Source organism: Pan paniscus, chromosome Y (genome assembly GCF_029289425.2).
Source record: "Pan paniscus chromosome Y, NHGRI_mPanPan1-v2.0_pri, whole genome shotgun sequence".
Lineage (NCBI taxonomy): Eukaryota > Metazoa > Chordata > Mammalia > Primates > Hominidae > Pan > Pan paniscus.
The window spans coordinates 34832825-34857247 of NC_073273.2; the positions used below are offsets into that span (position 1 = coordinate 34832825).

At 44.1% G+C, this 24423-nt stretch overlaps 1 long non-coding RNA gene and 1 pseudogene across 1 annotated transcript in view; one reads left to right on the forward strand and one right to left on the reverse strand.

Annotated features, from left to right (window-relative positions):
• LOC129395515 (RNA-binding motif protein, Y chromosome, family 1 member F/J-like) overlaps positions 1-24423 on the reverse strand; it is a 189755-nt pseudogene that overhangs the window by 25530 nt on the left and 139802 nt on the right.
• LOC129395557 (uncharacterized) overlaps positions 15122-24423 on the forward strand; it is a 30285-nt gene continuing 20983 nt past the window's right edge. The window contains exons 1-2 of the long non-coding RNA XR_008622938.1: positions 15122-15591; positions 19683-19845. This is a non-coding gene — a long non-coding RNA (uncharacterized LOC129395557). The remainder of the gene's footprint in view (positions 15592-19682; positions 19846-24423) is intronic.

Sequence of the window (24423 nt, forward strand, 5' to 3'; positions counted from 1 at the left end):
CTGTAACCTTTCCCACAGTCCCTCCATACACCTTACTAGCCTATTTCTTCTCACAGTGATGGGACCCCTTGTCCTGAGACGCTGATTGTCCCAGAAAATGATTATGCATTCCCCTTTAAAAGGAGAACATGTGAATTCAACATGAAAGTGAACTTTCAGATTTCCATTATCTTGTGCTATCTTAATGTGTCTGATGATACACAAAATGAAGGATTTTGGGGGTGCCTTATCCCGGCAAACTGGGCCCTGGATATCTTAGTGCCCATTAACCCTTTTTGTTGAACTACCTCTGTTTCCATAGGATGAAGTGAGCCTCCAACTAAACTTTCTCTTTCTTTTACCTCCCCAACTCTGTCCTGCAGGAAGAATCCCGAAATATTCCATACCTATTCACTCTACAACTTTGGAGGCCTAGCTCTGACATGAAGTGGTCATTTCCACGGAGAGAATAAAACATATGGATTGACCAATTCATTATGACAACTGAATCCAAAGGATAAACATACCCACACACACCGACACACACAGACACACACACATACACACACACATACATGCAGAATCATACATCCTTAATAGTATTTATTTTTCATTCCATTCAATCCAATTTTACCCTCTCTTGCTGTCTGCATTTTTTGTGACTGGATCTGTTTTTCCTTTAGTTCGTGTGCATAAGACCATGCTGAGTACTGACATCCTGCATACTGCAGTAACTTTTTAGCAGTTCTGCTGTTTTAGGTAAAGTCTGATGCTCCATCATATTCAACTCAAAATCTGGGAGTCCCCTAGAGAAACACAAATGCATATCACAATGTATTTCCTCAGGGCCATACTTTAAAATGTTTTAATTTTAAGGCCTGCCGAGAAAAGACTACCCCTTCCCCATTTGTGATCTCTTAAGCCTCTTCCTACCATGTGTTACAAACTGTTCTCTGCAATACCTGCCCCATTCCCAGTATCCTCTATGATGGGAGTCAGCTTACAAGATGTATTGCATACTAAAAGCACACAGAAATCTGATGGGGCAATAGCTTAAGAAAATCCATCAACTGAAACAGTCTTTTGTGGTCTGTGGCAAAGGTGACAAGGAGGCACATTCAGGGAGCCCAATCTTAAGGGGTTGGTAGGATGACTGCCGGTGGGGTTGATGGCCATGGAATCAAGTGCCACAGATTGAAGTTAGTGATTCAGCTTTACTTCTCAGTGAGGCTGGACATGCACTATACTTCCCTGAGCTTAAGACTCCACAGCTATAACCTGCTTGGCAGTGCTGTCTCTAATGAGCCTTTTTCAGCCCAATGCCCTGAATCTCCCAGATTCTGTCACTCTGTGTCTTCTTCTCAAGGAATTTCTACATGTATGAAATGAGCATGCAGACTCCCTGAATAGGGAGATGTGTCAAACCCCTCATAGTGGGCATCAAACAGCTCCAGTTCCAACCGAGCAGCTCACCTGAAATCTCTGTTCGCTCTTCAGGTGGCTTCATCCTTGTGCAGTATTTCAGGTGACTGGGTCACAGGCCCTTACATAGGATCTATCGGAGGAATCAATCAGGAAAGGCCTCATCAGACTTTCAGACTGGTGACCCATGCAGCTGGGAACATACCAGGGTCATTCCTGATGTTTCCCAGTGAGGATCCACCTCAGCAATCCTATTAGATCCTGCAAAGTTGTGGTCAGAAAACCAGTTGAAGAAGTTAAGGCTCCTGTTGTGGTGTCTGTGGCGATAGGCCTCCACTTCATAATTCGGATACCACTGAATTGGAGTGGAATGGGAAGCCCTGTATTCTACAGAGACAGGATTTTGTGAGAAGGGGGCTGGATCACGTTGGCAATGATCCACCCACCATCTTCCTTCCACTACCCATCCTGGGAGCCACCTGTCACCTGTGAGGTTCATGAGATATTCCTTGGTAATCACTTGATTCTGCAAGTAGGGGTTACTCCAAAAGAACAACATGATCTTGCAGAGATGAACGGAATGCTTGGCTTCTTTCACCTGTCAGGACAAGGTGGAGAAAACTTACATACGTTTTCCGGTGAGGTGCCCACTGTTGCTTACAGGAATAAATTATTTCCCTTACACTCCCCCCTAAACCCTCTAGCCTCAGTCTTCCCGGCATCACCTCCAAGTTGATCATGTAGCTCAGCATGTCTTCATCTTGGTCAGAGATCAGGGCTGACATCTGGAGGTGGTTTGCAATCTGATTTAGGTCAAAGAGCCTTTAGATGCGATGGAAGGAAAAGCTAGAAGCAACAGGGAAGAAGGCCGAAGAGCACCCAGAGTCTGGGGTGGGGGATTTCTCAGATCTGCTTCCATATATGACCTCCTTTTTTCCTCTCTTCCCCCTGAATTAAGGCCTCTTGGGTTCACAGAGGGTGTATACTTCTGAGGCCGACTGCACTGACACGGGGAGGGACGATTTGCAGAGAGTTGCTTGTGTCTGAGGAGTGGCAGAATCTGCTTATACCCGAAGACACCCCGTCCCAGATCGGACTGGCAAGGGGGAGCAATCACACTCCGTTAACAATAGCTTGATTCACAGAAAAACCTGTTCTGGTGAAAACTTGCTTCTGCTCTTCAAAAAGATGCCCCAAACGTCTGCTGCTGGGCCTCACGAAGGGTTTCTCTGCCGCATGCAGGAAAATAGTACCCGCGTCTGCGCCGGCTTTCTACAGCCACACTTGTCCACGGCAACTCACTGTTTTTCCTCAAATAGTCACATCGATGCCGAGCTGCCCGTTAAGTTCCTTACACTTCTCCGAGAGCACCTCTCCACTAGAAAGGCAGAAGAAACACTGAAAAGGCTACAAGACTGGCCAAGAAGCCAGGGATGCTCTGGATGAATGAGCCTCTGCGGTCCAGGTGCAGCTTGCGCCTCCGCTCCATCTTTCCCCTCTGCTGAGAAAAGGCCTTCCTGGCTGCGGCATTAACCGGCTCTAGCTCCACCTGAATGGCCAGTAGTTCCTCCAGTGTCAACTCTGGGGTCATGGGCCCAGGGCCAGGCTGTGCCCGCTGGTCCTCCTCCAGCCGCTCCACGTCGGCCTCCTCCTGGGCCACCACCTCCACCTCCGCGATTATGTCATCCAACACCAGCACCGCCTCCTCCACCCAGGCTGCCTCCTCGCTCTGCGCTCCGGGAGCCCCCTCCTGCAGAGCCTCCATCCTGAAGACAGTGCCCTTCTCCGGACTCCCACAGACCACCACCTGTGCTGCCCGACCCACGCCACAGGAACCCTGCCGCTGCCCTTACTAGAGCTTGTGGGTCGGTGGTCCCTCACGGCGCCAGCCCCAGGCTTCCAGACGCCTCCTAATGGACTGCACTCAAAGGGCTCCGGGAGCCGTGCCGAGACCGCCGGCCTCCCTGCGTGGCCAATCAGTGCAAGGGTGTGGGAGTCTCCCTGGGCTGCACCAACCCAGGTTGGGCTGCACCAACCCAGGTTGGCCTGCAGTCCCAGCCTCCTGGGGTAAGCCTCCTCTGAGAAGCCCTCGGAGCTTGTGCCAGGTAGCTCTGTGTCCAGGCACACGCAGGCTGCGTGGCCTTTGGAACTGTGGGCATGGAAGCCCTGTGCCCTAACTGACATCCTGAGTGTGGCAAGCTATTGACCCACAGGGAATACATGAAACAGCTCACTTCATTAGGCAGGCCAGGTAGGTGGTACGGAATATTGCAGATCCAGAGAAGAACTCACTCTGGCTGCTGGGGTGAGGGCGGCGGCGGGTGTCCTGGGGAAAGGGGGTCGGGGCGGGGCGTGGGAGGAAACTCACCTGATTGTGCTGAGGTGGAATTCGTCTGCTCCAGAGGCCAGAATCCCGGCTCGCACTCTCGCAGGCCTAAGCAAATACAGGCTCCGCCTTCCATGCTTCCTCCCTGAGGAAGATGTATTCCAAGGAGCATTCCAAAGGGCCTCTTGTCCTATGCCCCGGGCAAACAGGAGGCCAGCCTCCAGGACTGGCCATCGACGGCCTGCGTGCATGCTGTTGTGCACTGCCTTGCGGATCCAGAGGCTCCCACACGCGCAGCAGCGGCTCCCGTGCCTGCTGGTGGGGCTCTGCAAGCCCAGGTCCTCGTCCTCTGGCTCCCGAGCTCCTGTGCGCAGTTGACCCTGCATGGGACTTGAGCCACACGGCGACTGCTGCAATCTGCGGGCCCATCGGGACTCCTTAGGAAACCTGGGTCCACATAGGTATGGGACTAGGTTCTCAGCAGGTCGCCGCCCATGGGCCTTTTGGGGAGGGGGCCTCCTGAGGAGCGGCTCCCAGAGCCTAGGGGTGACGAGGATTGGCTGGACTCCATAGGCCCGGGTCTGTGGGAGCACCAGAGGGGCACAGTGTTCAGGCTGGAGGCTCTGCTGGAGAGGACAGCCGGGGCACAGAGCAAGGATGCAGCCTTGGAAGAGGAGGTGGTGCTGATGGTGGAAGACATAATGGCTGAGGTAGAGGTGGTGGTTGTGGAGGAGACCGACGTGGAGTGGCAGAAGGTGAACCAGCGGGCAAGGCTGGCCCTGGACCCAGCATACCCGGGGAGTCAATGGACTTGCTGGAGATCCTTCACTTGGAGCTGGGCTCCGTGAATGCTCCAATCCACAGGGTACCTCCGGCTTCTGGGCCAGAGCCATATCCTTGCAGCTGCCGATGCAGGGATAGGCATCGGGCTTCAGGAGGGGATTGGGGGCTGGGTGGAGGGAGGAGCCAGGTGGGAGGCCCAAGGGGTCAGCCAGGAGGCAGGGGATGGGGGACAGGGTGGGAGCCGAGGCCACGTTCCTGCAGATCAGAGGCCAGCTTGCTAGTGGGAGCCGTGAGAGCACGTGGTAGGAAAGGGGAGCCAAGCACAGCACTCACAAGGGAGAATCGCGGTACCAAGGGCCCTTCACGCACAGCGCCAAGTTAAAAGGTATGTTTCCTTGGGAAATGCCCTGGAGGAAGGGGAGTCTGCACGCCCGTGCCAGCTATTGAACCACCCCCGCTCTGAGTGCCTGTTTCCAACAGGCTCACCCCAGAAACACAAGGTGCTGAAGACTCGGGTTCGCGGTGCATCGAGCTGCTGACCTCCACAAGGCAGGCACCAGCTCCCCAGATATGCTTTCTTCCGCCTGCCGGCGCTGCACACAAAGCGGTGTAGGCCCTGAGCATATATAACCTCCTTTGCACCCACGCGAGCCCCATGGGGAGCATGACGCACAACCCTGCAGCCCATTCTACCTACAGGGCTTCCCTCAACTGTACAGGCCCACCTCTCAGGAAGACCAGGATAAGAGGACACCAGACACCCGGACATCAGCAGAGCATGTCCAGCACCCTGCACACCAGGGCCTCCTGCAGCTCATGAACGCTGAGGAAGAAACCGCCTCACACCACCCCGCCCCCTGCCCCTAAGTTGCAACCACCTGCCCACTTATTCCGCCACCTGTCCAGGGTCAGCTCAGCTGTCTTTGCCTGGCTCCACCCACCCCCAAAACAACCATAGTTTTGAAGTTGCTTCCTCTCCAGACAGAGGCAGAGGTAAACAAGGGAGGGTGACAGGCCAAATGTCTGGGAGATAGCCCTGCTCCACATTCTCTGTGCTCCTGCAAATTGCAGGGTTTCACGAGGCTTGCCCACCCAATCATCTGGAGGCTCCTTGAGCAGAGGTAGATTGTTTGGCACACCCAGATGTCGGCATGGGTCAGAAACCATGATGAAGTCCTGCTGTGCTACATGATGGTCAGGCTGGGGAGCTGGGGGCTATGGGAGGGGTCCCGTGTCTGAGTCAGTTTGAGGTCCCCCTGGGCCCCGGTGGTGTCTCAGTGGCAGAGCTGGGAAGGGGAAACTCATGCTTCGCTCCAGCTAGCAGGCCACCTCAGCCCAGCTAGATGAAATGGTCCCGTTGAGTCCATCCTCTTTCTCCTTCTTGGTCAGGCAGGTGGAGGAACACAGCCATCCAGGTTACTGGCCGCAGGAAGAAGATTTACTTTCATCACAACCTTTACTTCCACAATGAAGTGATCATTCAGGAGTATTGTGTTGGCATCCCTGGTAAGGAATGCCTCCCAGCATGGTAGGGGAGCTGGTGTGTGGGAGGGTCAGCCTGGCTTGAACCTTCCTGGCTCCTCTGCCTCCAGGATATAGGGTGTCTCGTTCCACTGCAGTCCACCGGTTCTGGGATCGTGAAGGTCAAGCCTCCAGCTGCAGGCAGAATATGGCCTACCTGAGCTTGTTCAGTTGGTTGGCTGAACATGACTGCCTGGGTTTTGGCAGGATTTCTGAGGTCGAGTCTGCCGTGGGGCATCATAGGAAAGGACCTCGCTGGTCATTCCTTGGCCTTTGGGGAATTGGCTTTGAACCCTGACCTGACCTGTAGTGGACCCCCTTCTACATTCCCCCAGATCATCAGCCAGGCCTATGGCTCAATCCCTTGCAGTTCTACCCCGGGGAGGGGAGGGACAGCATTAGAGAGGGAACAGAGAGGAGGCCAGGCAAGGAGCCTAGAGCTGTGAACTGAAAGGCCTTTGAGTCCTGGATCTGTGCCCTACTTGGAGAATCCAAGGATCATGGAGGAGACTGCAGTGAGCAATCCCACGCCATCCATGGGTTGGGGCAGGACGGCCCATAAGGGAACTGTAACACCCACATTTAAGGATTGGGGAACCCTAAGCTACCTATGATGCATATGTGGCTAAAGTCAGTGGGTGAGAAGCAAGGCTTAAGGGATAGCTGTCTTATCATCACTCTCCACCTCCCTCCCCTGCCTTGAGGCCTGCTACCCACTGGGGCTCAGTTCGAGCTCAACCAGGGCCCCCTCCCTCTCTGTGCGGATGTCCACCTGAGGCCCTTCTAGGTTTATGTCCTTTTGGAATGGTTCTCCCAGGCCCGTCATGTTCTGTTTCAAGGAGCCCAGGCTCCCCTGACATGCATTCTCCTCTCTGTCATTCTCACTCCCACTTTCCTTCCTTGCCAGATAAGACAGGCCACTGCACAGGGAATCTGGAAGACAACACTGGGCTCCAGTGTGAGGAAATGTTCTACGTTCTCCATGTACTTGTATTTTAGTGTTTCCTCCGGGGGAGGAAATGTTAAGAGATTACAAAATGGATGGGGACCTTCAGTGTGTGTCCAGGGAGGGACACACACTGGCTGGGAATTAAGACCCACCTGAGTAATGCCGTGGACATCCAGTGTCAGTTATCTTGATAAAGACCTGCTTTGTTACATCGCCTACTGTTAATATAAAAGTTAATTTCTTAGAATATTGAAAAGCAAATTTAAGTATGAGGAAATATAATTTGTTCATAATTGTATGAAAAAACTGCAGACTGATCCATTTTTCATTACAATTTTTATGTGAGACTTGAAGTGTTTATGAAGTTTTAAGATACATTTTTATTGTTCTACTCCTGGCAATTTTTATGATCATTTTTGCAATACAGAGACATGGACACTAGGAAGTTTTTGAGGGATTTTCAGTTTCTTTTAGAGAGCTTAGTTGTAAACTTTGATATTTTTCCCCTGTGGTTCTTTTCAGTTTACTGTTTGTATTTTATATATGAGATGTTAAATTTGTTTTCTTATTTGCCCCTTCTGGAACTTTCGTTTTAAAGGAATTTTGTTTTCTGTTAGATATGTGAGTTTCCTGTGAGCACTTTTTCTAGTACTGATTTTTTTTTAATTTGTTAGTTTTTGGGTGTTTGTTTGTTTGTTTCTTTTGAGATGGAGTCTCACTATGTCACCCAGGCTGGAGTGAAGTGGCACGATCTCGGCTGACTGCAAACTCTGCCTCCCAGCTTCAAGGATTCCCCTACCTCAGCCTTCTGAGGAGCTGAGATTACGGGCGCATGCCACCATGTCCAGCTAATTTTTGTATTTTTAGTCAAGACTGGGCTTCACCATATTTGCCAGGCTGGTCTTGTACTCCTGACCTCAAGTGATCCGACCACACTGGCCTCCCAAAATGCTGGGTTTCCAGGCGTGGGCCACCACACCTGGCCTCATTTGTTTGTTTATGTATTTTAATCCTTGTTCTATTTTCTTCATGTACATGTATTTTAGAGTTATCGAAATCACATATTTTATTTAGTTAATACTTTAGTAAGATTTTAAAAGTAATGTTTTTCATTCAGTAAATACAATATTGTGAATAGATTAAATCTTGTGTAGTATTGTCATTCTGTCTTTTAGAAATTATTAAGAACTCTGATACTGTTTCTCTCCCACCTGAAGAGAACATGCAGATAGTTATAAAAAATTGTGTGAATGGGTAGGTGTTAGAATATAATTTGAAAGAATAGTAAAGTTCACAAATACAATTTCACATTTGTATTTTGCATCATTTTGAAAATTTTATTTGCTGACACATGAAATTCTGCATTCACCTTCATGTTAAATATACAGTTATGAATCAGTTTCAAGAATGAAAACAATCCAACGCCAAGCGTTAGTTCGGGAAGTAGAAAGCAGTTGTTATGTAGCAAAAAACATATTTATTGAAGGTATATTTAGAGAGATTTTAGAAGGCTTAAGTCAATATTTTGTTGTTGTTGCTCTGGTGTTTTATCACACTGTGACCAGACTGTAGCATCACTAGTTATAGTCACTAGGCTACCAAAGTCTCAGGGCTGCAGCAATTGTTATTGAAGAAAGTGGCAGTGTGCTTGGCTGTTTAAGGAGGCCAGAGGACTTAGGAGTTTTCACCCAAAGCACATGGGCCTGGTTTAGTGGGTAGCCTTCCTTTGCTGAAGTAGATAAGATCCAGGAGAAGTGTTGACTTATTGTAGTAGCTAGGGCTTTGAGACTGGTGAAGCCTATTTGTCTCCAACTGCCATTGCCAGATATTGGTCTGCACATAATGACACTTCCTGAACTCACTGACTCCTGTAAATTCAAATGTAGCATTTGGATTTAAATCCCTATTCCAACTTCTTAACCTTAGATCTAATAAGTGGATAACAAAAGATGTATTCAGAAGAAAGTGAGACATCAGATATGTACAAAAGTAAATCATCCTGATCAAATACCTTCAAAAATATTACTACAAAAATCACTGAAGATTAAACCTTAAAAAGTTATTTTAATTGGGGAAATAGAAAAAGGTTGGACTCGTTTGAAAGTCTGAGGGGTAAAGATACTATTATTAGAATATGGGAATTATATAAAATGTCTAATTTGTTTGAAGAGCAGCATACTAGCTATTTAGTATGGCTAAAGATTAATAACCCATGTAAGAAAACTCAGAGATGAACAGCAATTTTTTTCAGAGATTTTGTTCTGTAATTAAAGACTTTTAAAATGGTTGCCTACTGACGAGCAATTCGCTTATTATTTAGACATATGTTGTACACCATTTTATACAGGGACAAAGTTATAGTTTCTATCATGTAGAACAAAAAATAATCGACTGTGTACCACATTTGCATTAGAGTCTTTGGTCTGAGTAATGAAGCAAACAATGGAACTGCCTATGCCAGGGTACAGGTGGGCACAGCTGGAAGCTTCCATCACTTGCATCTTTAACATTTCTGGATTCTCATCGGTCTCTCCTAGAAAGACAAATGGACTATAACTATTCTAAAGAACATATGTTACATTTAATCACTAAGTATTGAGGTAAGACCATGATCTGTCTTATCACTGTCTCCTCATTACTTTAAACTTGTATGTATAACATACAAAGATATTCAGTTTATTTTCTCACCATTAACATTTTACACTGCACATTTATCAATTTCATTCTCTTTCTAGTGACTTTGTTGTTGTTGTTGTTGTTGTTGTTGTTGTTGTTGTTGTTGAGATGGAGTTTCGCTCTGTCACTCAGTCTGGAATGCAGTGGCCTGATCTCGGCTCACTACAACCTCCGCCTCTTGGGTTCAAGCAATTCTCCTGCCTCAGCCTCCTGAGTAGCTGGGATTACAGGCACACACCACCACTCCTGGCTAATTTTGTATTTTTAGCAGAAATGAGGTTTCCTCATGTTGGTCAGACTGGTCTCAAACTTCTGACTTCGGGTGATTCACTGGCCTCAGCCTTACAAAGTGCTGGGATTACAGGCGTGAGCCACCACGCCAGCCCCCCGCTTTTTTCTTGAGACAAGTTCTTGCTTGGTCACCCAGACTGGAGTGCATTGGCACAATCTTCACAAACTGCAGCCTCAATCTCCTAGTCTCAAGCTATCTTCCTGTCTCAGCCTCCCACATAGCTGGGACTACACGTGTGCAACACCACACCAGCCTATTTGTTGTTGTTGCTGTTTAGTGATGAAGTCTTGCTATATTGCCCAAGTGGCTATCACATTCCTGGGCCCAAAGGGTTCTCCTAGTTCAAGCTCCCAAAGGCTGGAAATATAGGAGTGAGTCACTGCGGACAGCATCATCACCCTTTACTCACTTTTTAAATGCCACTCTTCAAAATTAACAAGTAAATTTTACTTATGGAATTCCAAATTCCAAGTCAAGTTCAGCTTCATTTTCATAAAGAGGTTAAAAACAAAATAAAACCAATAAAAGCTTCATTTTCCTTTGTGTTGAAGTGAGCAAAGAGTTAGAAAGCAAATCATCTCTATTTTGGTTTACGAAATTGACTATACATAGAAAGATCCTCATATAATTGTTTTCAGATCTAAAATCCTGTGAAGTTATTATCAGGACCATCATCTTATAAAACAAAAACAAATCTCCTAGTGGGTCTTTTATGTGGATTAAATATCTTATAATTAGTAATGGATACAATTGTGATTATAGTTATTCCTTGAACCATAATATTAAAAATATGAACCTCATTTTTTTAGAGCTGCTACCCTAATATGAAAAGTAACTGCTGACCTGGTATAATAATTTGTGGCCCAGACAGCCAGCATTCTGAATTATTCAGGTTTTTCAGATAGCCCAACTGTGCTAAGAGCCGAATGGGAGTCTAGACATCTTGGAGGAGTAGCAAAGACTGATCATTTCTTTCTACCCCACTCAACAACCGGAATCTCTCATGAAATAGCATGATAGACACCTTCACAATTCTCAGTGGTGTGCCAGTGTGCCTCAGGCCCAGAATCACAGCAGTGTTTTCAGGATTCCTGTGTGCACAGGCAAAAATTTATTATAGTACATTCATTAGAAAACCAGCACCTTAAGCCTACATCAGGCTTTCCAGCATATTTCTTTAGTCATGATACACAAGGTACCTAGCTTATCTTCAGAGAAATCAGAAATCTATGAATAAAGAGCCCACAGACAATGGGATTAGGAGAGGAATTAATTAACAGAGGTACTAGTAAGCCAAACACAGTGAGACAATTTATTTTTAGCCTAAACCAAAAATGTTATCTGTATATGCCAGATGGTCATACATGATAGAAGTGAATTTGGACAGAGAAACCTTCAGCAATGTATTTATGGGATAATGAATTATAGGGTATGGGAAGAGGCAGGCACAAACTTACATGTTCCTGACACAGTGGGCAGCTGTGAGAATCCAACAGTGGCTAACTATGGAACCACAGCAGAAATCACTTCCATGGCTGATGATCACAGCTTGCCAAGGCATAGCATATTGCAGAGCAATCCGATCTGCCAAAGCTGAGGAGAAAAATAAGCCTAATTGTGCTGATTTGAATAGAATTGCCAACTGTAGATGATTTTTAAAGTTTTAAATCCCTCCTATTTCTGCTAACTGAGTCAGCATTGTTAAATACGACTAGCGAAGACAAAGTTCTACCTCTATTGTGTTTATGCATTTTCCTTGAAAAAAAGTATTCCTGTTATTATCTTTCCAAGGTCATAGTTTCTTTATATCCTAGCTTAAATTTCGTTAATCAAAATATTGGGAGCCATTCCAGCTTTCTCTCCCACTGCAATATTTGTATATCTATGATTTTAGCTACTTAGAAGTCATTGAAGCAGATAGGCCACAAAAAATACAATGATTTGAAGATATTAGATAGATAAGGAAAAATTTGGAGATAAGGCAGCTGTCTCTAAATTGGAGGGGGCTTATCTTCCTAAACTTATAATCTTAGTGAGATATCAAACCAATAGTTTAAATAGAAAATTTAAGTTTGAGGTTCAGGAAAGAGCTCATATTTTTAAAAGTATTTTAGAATTCCTCAGAAAACTGAGTTGAAGCAATGCTCATTAATATATAGAGAGAGAGATAAAAATGGTGAAGATGACCTGTCTATAGAAGGGGTAAGGAAGTATAGATGAAATTAGAAGCATAACTAAGATCTTAAGTGTAGCTGTCTTTGAATTAGACTTTGGAGGATGTAAGCAAATAATTATGGCCTCCTTTATGTTTTAAAGTATTATTTACTGTAGCTTTGGCAATAGGTGGTAGCTATAAAATAGCTGCAGTTAAGTGCACATTTAATACATGAGACCAAAAGAGATCACTCAATTTCCAAGGAAATAGGTGAAGTACAGTAACATGAAATAGACATTGCTAATCTGATGATAAGTTTTCTGATAGCCAAGGGAAGGGGGAACCTGATAGTCACGCTGTAATATAGTCTAGTACACTAGCACCTAAAACACATTACTTATCAACTACTATGCTGTTTCCAAACATCATAATATCTTTAACTTAAAACAAACTTAATTTTAAATAACTATATTACAAGTGTCAGGTACTGCATGGTGGTAAGGAAATGTCTTTGTGTTAGGAGAGTGTGTCTTAATGTTAGCCCTATTCATCTTTTGCCATGAGAAATTGATCAATCCATTGTACTTATCTACTATCAGAATACGCATTTAAGATAATTATAATAATCATGTTATTTGATCTATAGCATAGAGTAATCTGTAGGGATACTATGGAAATTGAATCATATATCAAGTATGAAATGGCTATGTGAGCCATAAGGAAAATAATTTTTTCAAGCATTTCTCAGGAAGAGCTTTCTCTCCACTCTTGTTCCCTCTATTCTTTTCTATTTCCATTCTCTTCTTCCTTTACTTCTCCTACCAAGTTTTTGAGCCTTACTCTGAGGCTGTGGCAGAAAGATGAAGTGTGGCCGGAAAGCACTAGCAGTGGAGGTAAAAGCCAAGGCATTTGTAGAGGTAGAGACTGAAAGGGACATGGAAGCAGAGGTAGTCATGTGTCCTTGATGGTGCCAGGGTGCATGGCTAGGCCATGTCACTCCCTGGAGCCAGAAAAGGAAAGGGTGCACTTGGCTGAAGACACAGGGCTTTGTGCAATGCTCCTCAAAGTAACAAGATTCCCACTTGCACCCAAGTGTCCTTTTGCTGTCGCTGGCACACCAAAGGTGCTCTCAGGTCACCCTGCAAAAAACAAGAGACAAGATATCAATCAATATTTTGAAGGAGGGCCAGAAGTAACTTTTGTTGTTCAAGATATTTCTCTTTCTCTCTGGTATTCACACCCCATGAATTTGTACCTTACAGCCAGCCTCCCGCATAGCTTTCTTGGCCACCATACAAAAAGTGAATTCATTCAACTTGGGGCAAAATTGGACACAAGTGCTATTTGTAGAATGCTTGGGTGCTTTTTTTGCTGAATTCTAGGACTTTCTGAAGAAAAACAGAGAAGAGGTGTTTGTGGTTGTTTGTTTGTTTTCAAATTTAGCTTAGATTAGAGAGAGAAACATAGTGAAGAGAAAGACAATTTTTTTTTATTATTCAAGAGAGGATAATATTCTTTTCCCAAACATATTTCTCTTCCATGCCATTGTCTTCTTCATTAGTCACCCCTCATAAGGGACCAACTAGGTAGCTAATAGTCACATAGTTGTATAAATTTACTCCATTCCAGACTTTCCTCTGGGCATACAGGAAGGACCAGGGGTTGAAAATGTTGTGGCTGCCTCGGGAAGATCAACCCAGGGGTCCCTTGAGACCTAGGTAGGGTATGGCACTGTCAATCCTGACTGTCTAAGCTTAGGCAGAATCCAGAAGATGACTAAGCCCCATTTGGACCAGGGCCAGCGCTCCTGGGCTTTTTCTGGGGAAAAAATCAAGAAAAAGTCTTATTATTTCCACATTTCAATTGGAATAAGCCCTGTACATCATGTGAATCAGATGAAGTCCAGGTAAGCACTAAAGTACAAATACTACTTTATAAACTATTTTTGAGGATCACTTGAGACCAGGTGGGCAACATGGTAAGACTTTCTGTCTGGAGAAAATGAAAAAAAATTAGCCAGAATCAGTGGTGCATGCCTGTGGTCCCATGTACTGAGGAGGCAGAGGTGGGAGAATCCCTTAATCTTGGGAATTTGAGGCTAATGTGAATCATGCCACTGCACTGCAACCTGGGCAAAAGAGCAAGACCCTGTCTCCATCTCTCTTTCTCTCTGTCTCTCTCTCACACACAGACACAGACACACAAAGAGAAAGATATTCATTAACAATCTCAATGTTGTAATTGCTTTATAATGATATCTTAATCTTGAAATGAATTACTCAGACTTACATAAAATTGCCATATCTAGCTGTGGTAAGGATCCACTGTTCATTTAGTATGGAGCCAGCACAGAAATGAGAGAAAGACAGTTGCAGGAAACTATCCAAGGAAATTCACCAATTTTTGCCTCCCAGCAGTTGGGAAAGAGGGGGACATGGCCAGGGCGTAACCCATACTCTGCAGAAGGAATAAACCTGTGGAACAGAGTGAGATTAGTGTTACTAGTCTCCTATTTCTAAAATCTAATTTTAGGTTTTTAGGAATATGCTTGGAAATTCAGTATCTTCAATTCTGAGAAAATATTTGGAAATGTACATTATTCATCCAACAATTTTAGATAAACTACAGAGGTTATCTCCATATTTTCCCTTCAAATAATACAGTACATATGTTATATATCTTATTATTTATATCCAAGATATAATACTATTATCCAACAGTGTGTATCTATATGTACATACCTCAAGTGGAAATAAGAAAACATTTCTAAGAAGTAAGACTATCTTTAAAATACTGTTCTCTGAATAGAATTGTGTTCATAAAACATAGTTCATAAATCTTGTTTGGCAAAAATAAGATATTCTGTTCATATTTAGACATCTCTGCTGATTCATATAATAACATACATTTTGGTTTTGCAAAGGTCTGAGAACATAACCTCTTATCTTACAAACTCTGGTTTTAGGCTTCAACAAGAGTCTTCGTACCAAGTATATTAACTCAAACATACGACTAGACTAAAGGTGCCTGTGGTTTCATGAGAAATAACACCTGTCTTGAAGAGCCAGTAAGCCTGTAAACTCTCTTTCCAGATCACAGCTAGTTGACACTCATCCAGGGAAACATTGCGTTCTGAATGCCTAAGAGGTTGTTGTACAGGCTTGGGTCCAGATTGAGATCCAGGCATCAGGAGAGGGTGTTTTATTAAAAGTGTGGCTGGAGCAGCATGCAAGGATGAAAAAGATTGAGAAAGAATGGACTCTTCAGTAAATGTTGAGGAAGATATTTTCTGAAGAGGATTAGCAGAAAAGGCTATGGAAAGAAGAATAGGAGAGGAGACCAGAGGAGAAAAAACTGAGCAAGATGGGAAAATGCAGAATGAAGGGAATGTACAAGAAGAAAAGACTTAAGAAGAACACAGTGTACATGGAGATGGAAAAGAACAAGAAAGAAGAAAGAAAAAGGAGGAAGAAAGAGAGACAAGAAAGGTAGCTGGGACTTCAGGGCTTTCTTTTATCTTGATAATTTTTAATTTCCTTCCATAGTGCTGGTAAACAACTCTTCCAGGAAGCCAAATGCTTTTAAGCTGGCTTGGTTGGAGAGAATTGATTTTATCCTGGCTTTCTGTGGCAGTTATCTCAGTTAACAAAGCTATTAAATACTGATCTGGGAAAGAAACTGTTTTTACTGGCAAAAAGGTTACACGTTTAGACAAGGAGACAAAATGACTCATTAATAGTGTTTCTCCATTCAGCTCAATTTCAGGAGGAGAAAATGATGCAATTATATTAGCCTTATAATGGGTTCTGGGTCTTAGTATTTTTGTTTCAGGCTAGATCCAGGTTCTCACTTTGCCACCTTTAAAATCCACAAAGGATTCAATAATATCAGCTTCAGACTGGATCCAGTCTGTGTCTGCTTGGGTTACAGGCAGTATCCAAGATATGAGTGTTCTTCCTTTAAGCAAGATCCGTGGTTTGACTACTGCAGGTAGAACCTTGGGCCAGAATCTTAGAACCAAAGTTTCAGACTGAATAAAATTGTGAATTATATCAATGTCAGGCTGGATCGAGGAACTGAGTATTTGAGATTTTGAATAAGCCTATGAGCTGCCTTTATGCACCTGAATGTAAAACAAAGATCTGACTATATCAGTTTCCTGCTTTTTCCAGGGTCTCACTGCCTGGGTTTCAGGGTGGGTCCATGTTTGATATGTAGCAGCTCTTTGCTGAGTCCAGGGACAAAATATACCAACTTCAGTCTGGGGCCAGGGAGAAAGTGGCTGACTTTCAGGATGAATTCAGGATTTAACTGTATCACATTGAGGCTGTAAGCAAGATGTGACTGTATCAATTTCAGTCATGTTACAGGGTTTTATTCCTTGGCTTACAGTCCAAATTTGGAATACTTCAGTTTCAGGTTGGTTCCAGTATCTCATTGAATTTATTTGAGTCTGGAACCAGTATCTTATCACTCTATTGGTTTCATGGTGGGTCCAGGGATGAATTCCAGAGTAAGTCCATGGTCTGATTGCAGCAGGTGCATGCTAAATCCAAGAGTAATTTATGCTAATTTGATTGTGGGTCCAGGAGTGTGACGCTTGAGATTCAAGTTGGGTCCAGGGTCAAACTGCATCGTTTTGGGGACAAACATATCAACATAGCTGTCTCAGGCCAGGTCCTACTTGCTTGAGATTCAGGCTCAATCCATTGTTTTATTTTATCAGTTTCAGAATGGGTCCAGTGTCTGACAGTATTGGTTTCAGCATAGGTCCAAGGTTGGATAACATCACCTTCAGACTGGGTCCAGGGTCTGACTGCATTCTTTTCAGATTGGTTCCATGGGTGGATTACGGCTGCATCCAGGTAGTAACTGTTTGAGAGTAAGGTTGAGTACCATTTCTTCTTACATAATTTTGGGTCTGAAGCCAAGCACTCAGAATATTAATATCAGGCATGGTCAAGCATTTTGCTGCCTGTATTTCAGTCTGATACAGTAGCGTATCAGACAAGGACAGGGTCCAGAGTCTGACTGCTTGAAATTCAGCATGAGTCAAAGGTCTGATTGTATTAGTTCTAGCTTGAGTCCAAGGGTGGATTGTGCCTGCTTCAGTCTGGATCCATATTTTGCTATTACGGCTTCAGAAATTGTTGTGGATCTTATTGTACCTACTTCAGATGGTGTATATGGGAAGAAGGCATCCCTTTTGGATTGGATCCATGTTATTAAAGTTGTAGTTCTCTGTTTGGCCCAGGATTCTATTTTACCAGGTCCAAAGGGAGTAAATGTGCTCAGTGTTTGAAATTCTGGTGAACCCAAGGTTTTATTTTTTCTGTTCCAGTTTTAAACAAAGTTCTATAACTAGAGCTTCAGGTTGGGACCATGGTTTTGCTGCTGGAGGCCCAGGCACTATCCAGGATATAAGTGTTCCAAATTCAGGCAAAGTCCATTCACTGATACATTCAATTTCATGATGTGTCCATAAAATAGACTCTTGATTTTTATCTTGGATCAAAGGTTGTGTTTACTACTGGAGACTCAGACTGGGATCACGGAGTGATTGATTCAGACACAGGTAGTTTCCAGGTTTTTCCTGCTGTAGGGATATGCTAGGTCCATGGTAACACTGAGGAAACTACAGCCCATGCCTCTGGGTTTTCTGCTGAATATTCCTCGTAGTTCCATAATATAAGTATATCAGATACAGTCTGTGTCCAGATAATTCCTACTGGAGACTGGGCCTGCAGCCACAGTATAATTTTGTCAGAAACTGGCTGTGTGGAGGTAATGACTGCAGAAGATTCAGCCTGGGTCCAAAGTGCAACTATATCAGATACAGGATGTGTCCAGGGATTTGTTGCTAGAAAAAAAGGTTTGGTCCATGGTGTGACTGTGGAAACTATTGCTTCTATCCACGAATTGACTGCTAGAGATACAGGCTGGGTCCACAATGATAATGTATTAGACATAGGCAATATACAGGGATTTACTGCTGAAGATTCAAATTGGATCAATCCTATGTATGTGTCAGATACAGGCAGTATCCATGCAATTAATGCTGCGGATTCAGATTGGGACCATAATCTGGTTGTATTAGATGAAGGCTGTGCCCAGGCCTTTACTGTTGCAGATACAGCCTGTGCCCAAATTGTAGCTGTATGAAAAACAGGCTCTGTCCAGGGATTTATTGCTGGAAATTCAGCCTGGGTCCAGGGTATATCTATGGAAGCTATAGCCTCTGTCCAGGTATTTAATGATAGACATTTAGTTTCAGTACAAGCTTTCAGTGTACCATGTAAACTTTGTGAAAAGAAGATTAATGATAGAGTTGCAGGCTGTATACAGTATGAGTGTATCAGCAACAGGCTTTGACCAAGCATTTACTGCTAAAGATTGAGTCTGTGTCCATGGTATGACTATATCAGTCTCGGCCTATAGCAGAGGACTTGGGGCTGGAGATTCAGGATCTGTCCAGCTATTTACAACTGGAGACTTAGACTCCATCATGGAATTTACAGCTTGAAATTCAGCCTCGTTCCAAGTGTTTACTGATGGATATTTCATTTGGGTCTATAGTTTGCCTGCATCAGGTAGAGATTGTAACCAGAAAGTGATTGCTGGAGGTTTGGTCTGTGTCCGTATTATGACTGTATCAGATAAAGCCTCTCTCCTGGGAATCATTACTAGAGATACAGCCATGTACTGCAGTGTGACTATACCAGTTTCAGCCACTGTTAATGGATTTATTCCTGGCAACACATCCTGGGTCTATGATGTGACTATTTTAGTTTTAGACTATCTCTGTTGTTTTACTGCTACACAAACATTCTTAGCCAATGGTGTCACTCTATCAAATAGAGTGTATGTGCAGGGATTGTTGATTTTAGAATGGGCCTGGGTCCACAGTATGACAATTTCTGTTTCAAGATTTGTGGAGGGATTTACTCCTACAGATTCAGCTTGGTTTGGTGGTATAACTGTAGCTGGTATGGGCTGTGTCCAATCATTTACTTTTTGTGGGAAAGAGAGTTTCAGGAATGCCAGATGAATTGGTCTCCCCTGTGTGAGACACCCATGGGGAGCCATGTGTGGCATCTGAGGAGAAAAGTGTCCTTACTGCCTTCATGTCTTTATGCCCCGAGAGCATAAGAGCTCAGCGGCATGCCACACGTTGCTTGGGGAAATAACACTCCCTTGAAGCAGTGGAGTAAAATCAAACATCTTGGCTTCTCCTGAAATCTGCTCCTACCCATTTTAGTCCCGATGAATTGAAGGTCTTAAGCAGTTTAGACACACGCTTTTGCTAGGGAAATTCAGATACTGCCACTGCTATACATCTTATTGAACGACTCACGAGTTCTCCTTCACTGATTAATCCTTTTCCTCATCCCTTCTTCCCGCTCCCGCCTGCCCTAAGAACAAAGAGCTTGTAAACCAATAAATTGGGTGGAGGCTGAGAGCTCCAGGCTATGAGTAAGAGTCTGACACTCTGGTCCCTTGGACTAGCCTTTTGAACTGTTATTCTGTCTCTTTCTAATTCTTTATCTCCGCCGGACTCGGGGTACCTGCCGGACTCGAGGTAACCGCCAGCTGGTGTGGGGCTGGTTTCCCCAACATCTGGTGGCCAACGCGGGGCTCCCCATAATCCCTACAAATAATCCAGTGAAGGAACGCCAGAGCGTGCAAAGTGGAGGACGACTGACAAAGGACACCTGAATATGTTTTCACTTCAAGCTCTACAGGTAAGTAGGGCGCTCGGAGAATTCCAGGGTAACCTAGGGAAAATATGAGTCAGGCTGAGAGTAAGTTTGTTAATTAAGCCTGGTGCAGCAGTTATTGTGCCACGGAGGGGTAATTGTGAATACCCAAAATCTTACATCTTTGTTCCATCTCGTAGAAAAGTATTCTTCTTGGTTCCTGGAATATGGAAACATGGATGTAAAAGATTGGGACAAGGTAGGATCAGACTTAATCACAACAAGAGGGCCCTTCTCCACTTGGTCTGTGTGGTCAGCAATTTAAACAGCACTGCAGCCTTTCCACACTGAGGAGGAGGAGGAGAAGTTTCAGGATGACGTAGAAAAGTTTAATAATCAGGAGTCTGCTAATCAGCAAAGTGAACTGTCACAGTCTAGTTTTAAAAAGGGGGAGAAATGGGAAGTTATATATCCTAACCTCCAAAAACTTATGAAAGAAACAGTGCTACCTACTGCGCCTTTAGGGGAAGGTCCGGAATGGCCACTCCAACTTTAGTCTTAGGTATTTTTGGAACAGGAGCCTGCGACGCGGCTTGCAGCTCCCATTATCGCACTCCCTTCCAGTAACTGTGGCAATGGGAAGCTTCAGGCTTGCCCAACAGCCAAGTAAGGGGAGGGAATGATCCAGGCTTACCTGCCTGTTAATTATGGCGGAGGAATACTGCGAGCTAGTCCAAATACAAATTATGGCGCAGGGACAATACAGGCGTCCATTCACCAGGCACAAGAAATGGGGAATTCGGATGCTTGGCAGTTTCTGGTAATTATTTCTCCAGCTGAGGAGCCCAGAGAACATGCTCAAGCATGCTGGGAGCCATTTCCTCTTAAAATATTAAAAGTCTTTAAAGCAAGCAATTGGACAATATGGGCCAAATTATCCTTATATTCATTCCTCGTTACAATCTGTGGCTTATAACTGGCGTTTAATACCTATAGATTGGGAGTCATTAGCCTGATCCACCCTGTCCCCCTCTGAATTTCTCCAATTTAAAACCTGGTGGACAGATTAAGCAACAAATCAGGCATGCAGAAATGCTCAAACCCAACCTCTGTTAATATCACATCTGATCAATTGCTTGGAATCGGACAGGCATGGGGTACTCTAAATCAACAGATAGTAATGGGTGATGAGGCTGCTTATCAGCTCAGAACGATGTGCCTGAGTCTGGGAAAAAAATCACAACCCTGGTACTACTTATCCTTCTTTTAACTCAGTTTAACAGGGTCCAAGGGAGACTTATCCAGATTTTATCGCCCATTTGCAAGACATGGCTCAAAAGGGTATTTAGGATTCTCATGCCAGGAAAGGGATCATTCAGCTGCTTGCTTATGAAAATGCTAATACAGAATGTCAGGCAGCAATTAGACCTATTAAGGGAAAGGCAGATCTAAATGAGGAAAAATCTTTAAGTGAATACATTAAAGCCTACCATGGCATTGTGGGGCACTTACATAAGGCCAGCCTCCTAGCTCAGGCAATGGATGAACTAAAGGTAACAAAAAGCACACGAGTGTTCCCTGGATCTTGCTATAACTGTGGGCAGACAGGACATACAAAAAGAGAGTGTACAAAGAGCCAAAAAAGGCAAAACTCAGGAGGAAAAAGCAGGGTACCAGGAACCTGTCCCATATGTAAAAAAGTAAACACTGAGCTAATCAATGTCTTTCAAAGTTTGATAACAGCAGACAGCCCTTGCTGGGAAATGGAGAGAGGGGCCAGCCCCTGGCCCCGATTCAAAATGGGGCATTCCCAATTCAGGATGGGATGTCCCCGACTCCAAATGGAGTCTTCCCGGCCCAGTCTATCCCTGTACAAATGTACAGCAATTATCTCCCTCCACAGCTAGAAGCGGGGCAGTAGTTTTATTCTGTACTGAACCTGTATCCCTCCTTCCTGGGGAGCCTCCTAGGAAGGTCCCAATGGGAGTTTACAGCCCATTGCCAAATGGCACAGTGGGACTTATACTGGGAAGATCCACCTTAAACATAAAGGGAATTCAAGTACATACTGGAGTAGTGGACTCTGATTGCCAGGGAGAAATTCAAATTGTTTTCTCCTCCACTGTTCCCTGCAGTGCTAATCCAGGTGACAGAATACCTCAACTATTACTTTTACCATATGTTAAGTTAGGAGAAAGCTCAGAAAAAAGAACAGGAGGATTTGGAAGCACAAATTCAGCAAGCAAGGCTGTCTATTGGGTAAATCGAGTGTCTGACAATAGACTTATTTTTATGGTTTATTCAAGGAAAATAATTTGAGGGTCTGGTCAACACAGGAGCAGATGTGTCGATGATAGCTCTTTAACAACAGCCAAAAAAACTGGCCTAAACAAAAGGCCCCAGTGGGTCTTGTTAGGCTCGAGGATTTGCTTGCATCTCACCAGGAGAGAATCAGCTTCCTGTCTGGGTACCCACAAGACATCTTAAGCTGTGCCATGAGCCAGAGTCCAAGGAAGAGAAAAAGACCTTGGAATGTTCCTGCACCCACAGTTGATCAGATGGCTCAGATGAACATCTCTGTTGGGCACATGGAAACAAGTGAAACTAGCCAAGTCAACTCCACCAACCTGGGGCCAGATTAAGAGACTAGCTCACATTGCAGAAGAGAACCTGGGGTCTCAGAACAAGCCGCTGACCACCAGTAATCTAATGGTAGCTATGATGGTGGTAATCTCCTTGGTGGTGAGTCTCCCTGCAAAGGGGCAGATCAAAATTACACTTATTGGGCCTACATTCCACTCTCACCACTGATTAGGCCTGTTAACATGGTTAGTTGACCCAGTGGAGGTTTATGTTAATGATAGTGTCTGGATGCCTGGACCAGCAGATAACCAAGGTCCTACTCATCCAGAAGAGGAAGGAATGTTAATGAGTGTTTCCATTGGTTATTGCTTTACTCTCATCTGTCTGGGGCTGGCAGCAGGATGTTTAAATTCTGATAAACGAAGCTGGATGGCTTATGTTCCTGCACATAATTCATCAAAAGCCTCTATTCATGTATTTAGTGGAAGGACATTTCAATGTTTGGACCCTATTAAATACCTTGAGCATGGCTATGTTATGACGCATCACCAGATTAATAAATTTAAACCTAATAAGAAGTCCTGCCCTGCGTAGGCAGGCCACTCAATAGTCTGAAAACTAGAGGTTCTAACCTGGGAAGCTTGTATTGCAAGTAGCAGTGCTGTACTGCAAAATAATTCCTATGGAATCATCATTGATTGGGCCCCTATGGGACACTTTGCAGTAAATTGTACTGGACAGCATGACGATTGTAGAGAGACTCCTTTTGCAAATGACTACCCAGATAATGCACCAAAATTATACAGAAGAATTGAAACAAATTACACTATTAAGTGGGAGGAGAATGGTATGGCTCCTCCAAGCCCAAAAATGATTGATCCAATTCTAAGTCCAGAGAATCCAGAATTGTGGAAATTAATGATGGCTCAAATCCCAATTCAGATTTGGAAAGGAGAATATAAAACAGAGAACCATAGTAAAAAACTTCGATTTGTTGTAGCCATGACCTCTAACTAGACAGTGCATTTGCAGCGTTGTGTTAAACCTCCTTTTATATTGGCAGTGGGAAAAATTAATATCCTACCTGACTCTCAAACCATACCATGCCTCAACTGTCATCTTTTTACCTGCATTAATTCTACCTTTAATAAAGATAATAGCATTTTACTGGTTAAGTCTTGAGAAGGAGTTTGGATACCTGTTTCCCTCAATAGACCTTCGGAGGCCTCTCCCTCCATACATAGTATCACTGAAGTGCTAAACAGAATACTTAATAGATCAAAGAGGTTCATATTTACTTTAATAGCTGTGATCATGGGCCTTATATCTGTCACAGCTACTGCTGCTGCTGCTGCTGGTGTTGCTTTGCACTCTTCTATTCAAACTGTGGGCTTTGTGGATAGTTGGCAGAAAAATTATTCTAAGCTTTGGCATTCCCAAAGCCAAATAGATCAAAAATTGGCAAATCAAATTAATGATCTCCATCAAACAGTAGTTTGGATGGGAGATCAGATTCTATGGAGCATAGAATTCAAATGCAATGTGATTGGAATATTTCTGATCTTCATATTACTCCTAGCTCTTATAATGCCACTGAACACCATTAGGAGATGATTAGACATAACCTACCTGGAAAAGAAGACAATTTAACACTAGATATTGCTAAATTGAAAAAAACAACTTTTCGAGACACCTCAGGCTCACCTAAGCCTGTTGTCTGGAGCTGATATTCTTGCTGGAGCCACTGATGGCCTTTCTAAGAGTAATCCTTTAAAGTGGATGAACACCATAGGTAGATCAACAATTGCAAATTTTATTTTGGTTTGTGTCTGTTTATGCTGTTTGTTTTTAGTCTATAGATGCAGAGGGTGCCTTGGGAGAGAAGCCAGAGAGCATGAATGATAGCAATGGCAGTTCTAATAAAAAAAAAATAATAGAGACAAAGAAGGAAGACACATGAGAAAGAGAGTTTCTGGAATGCCAGATAAGTTGGTCTCTCCTGTGTAAGACACCCATGGAGAGACGTGGGCAGCCTCTAAG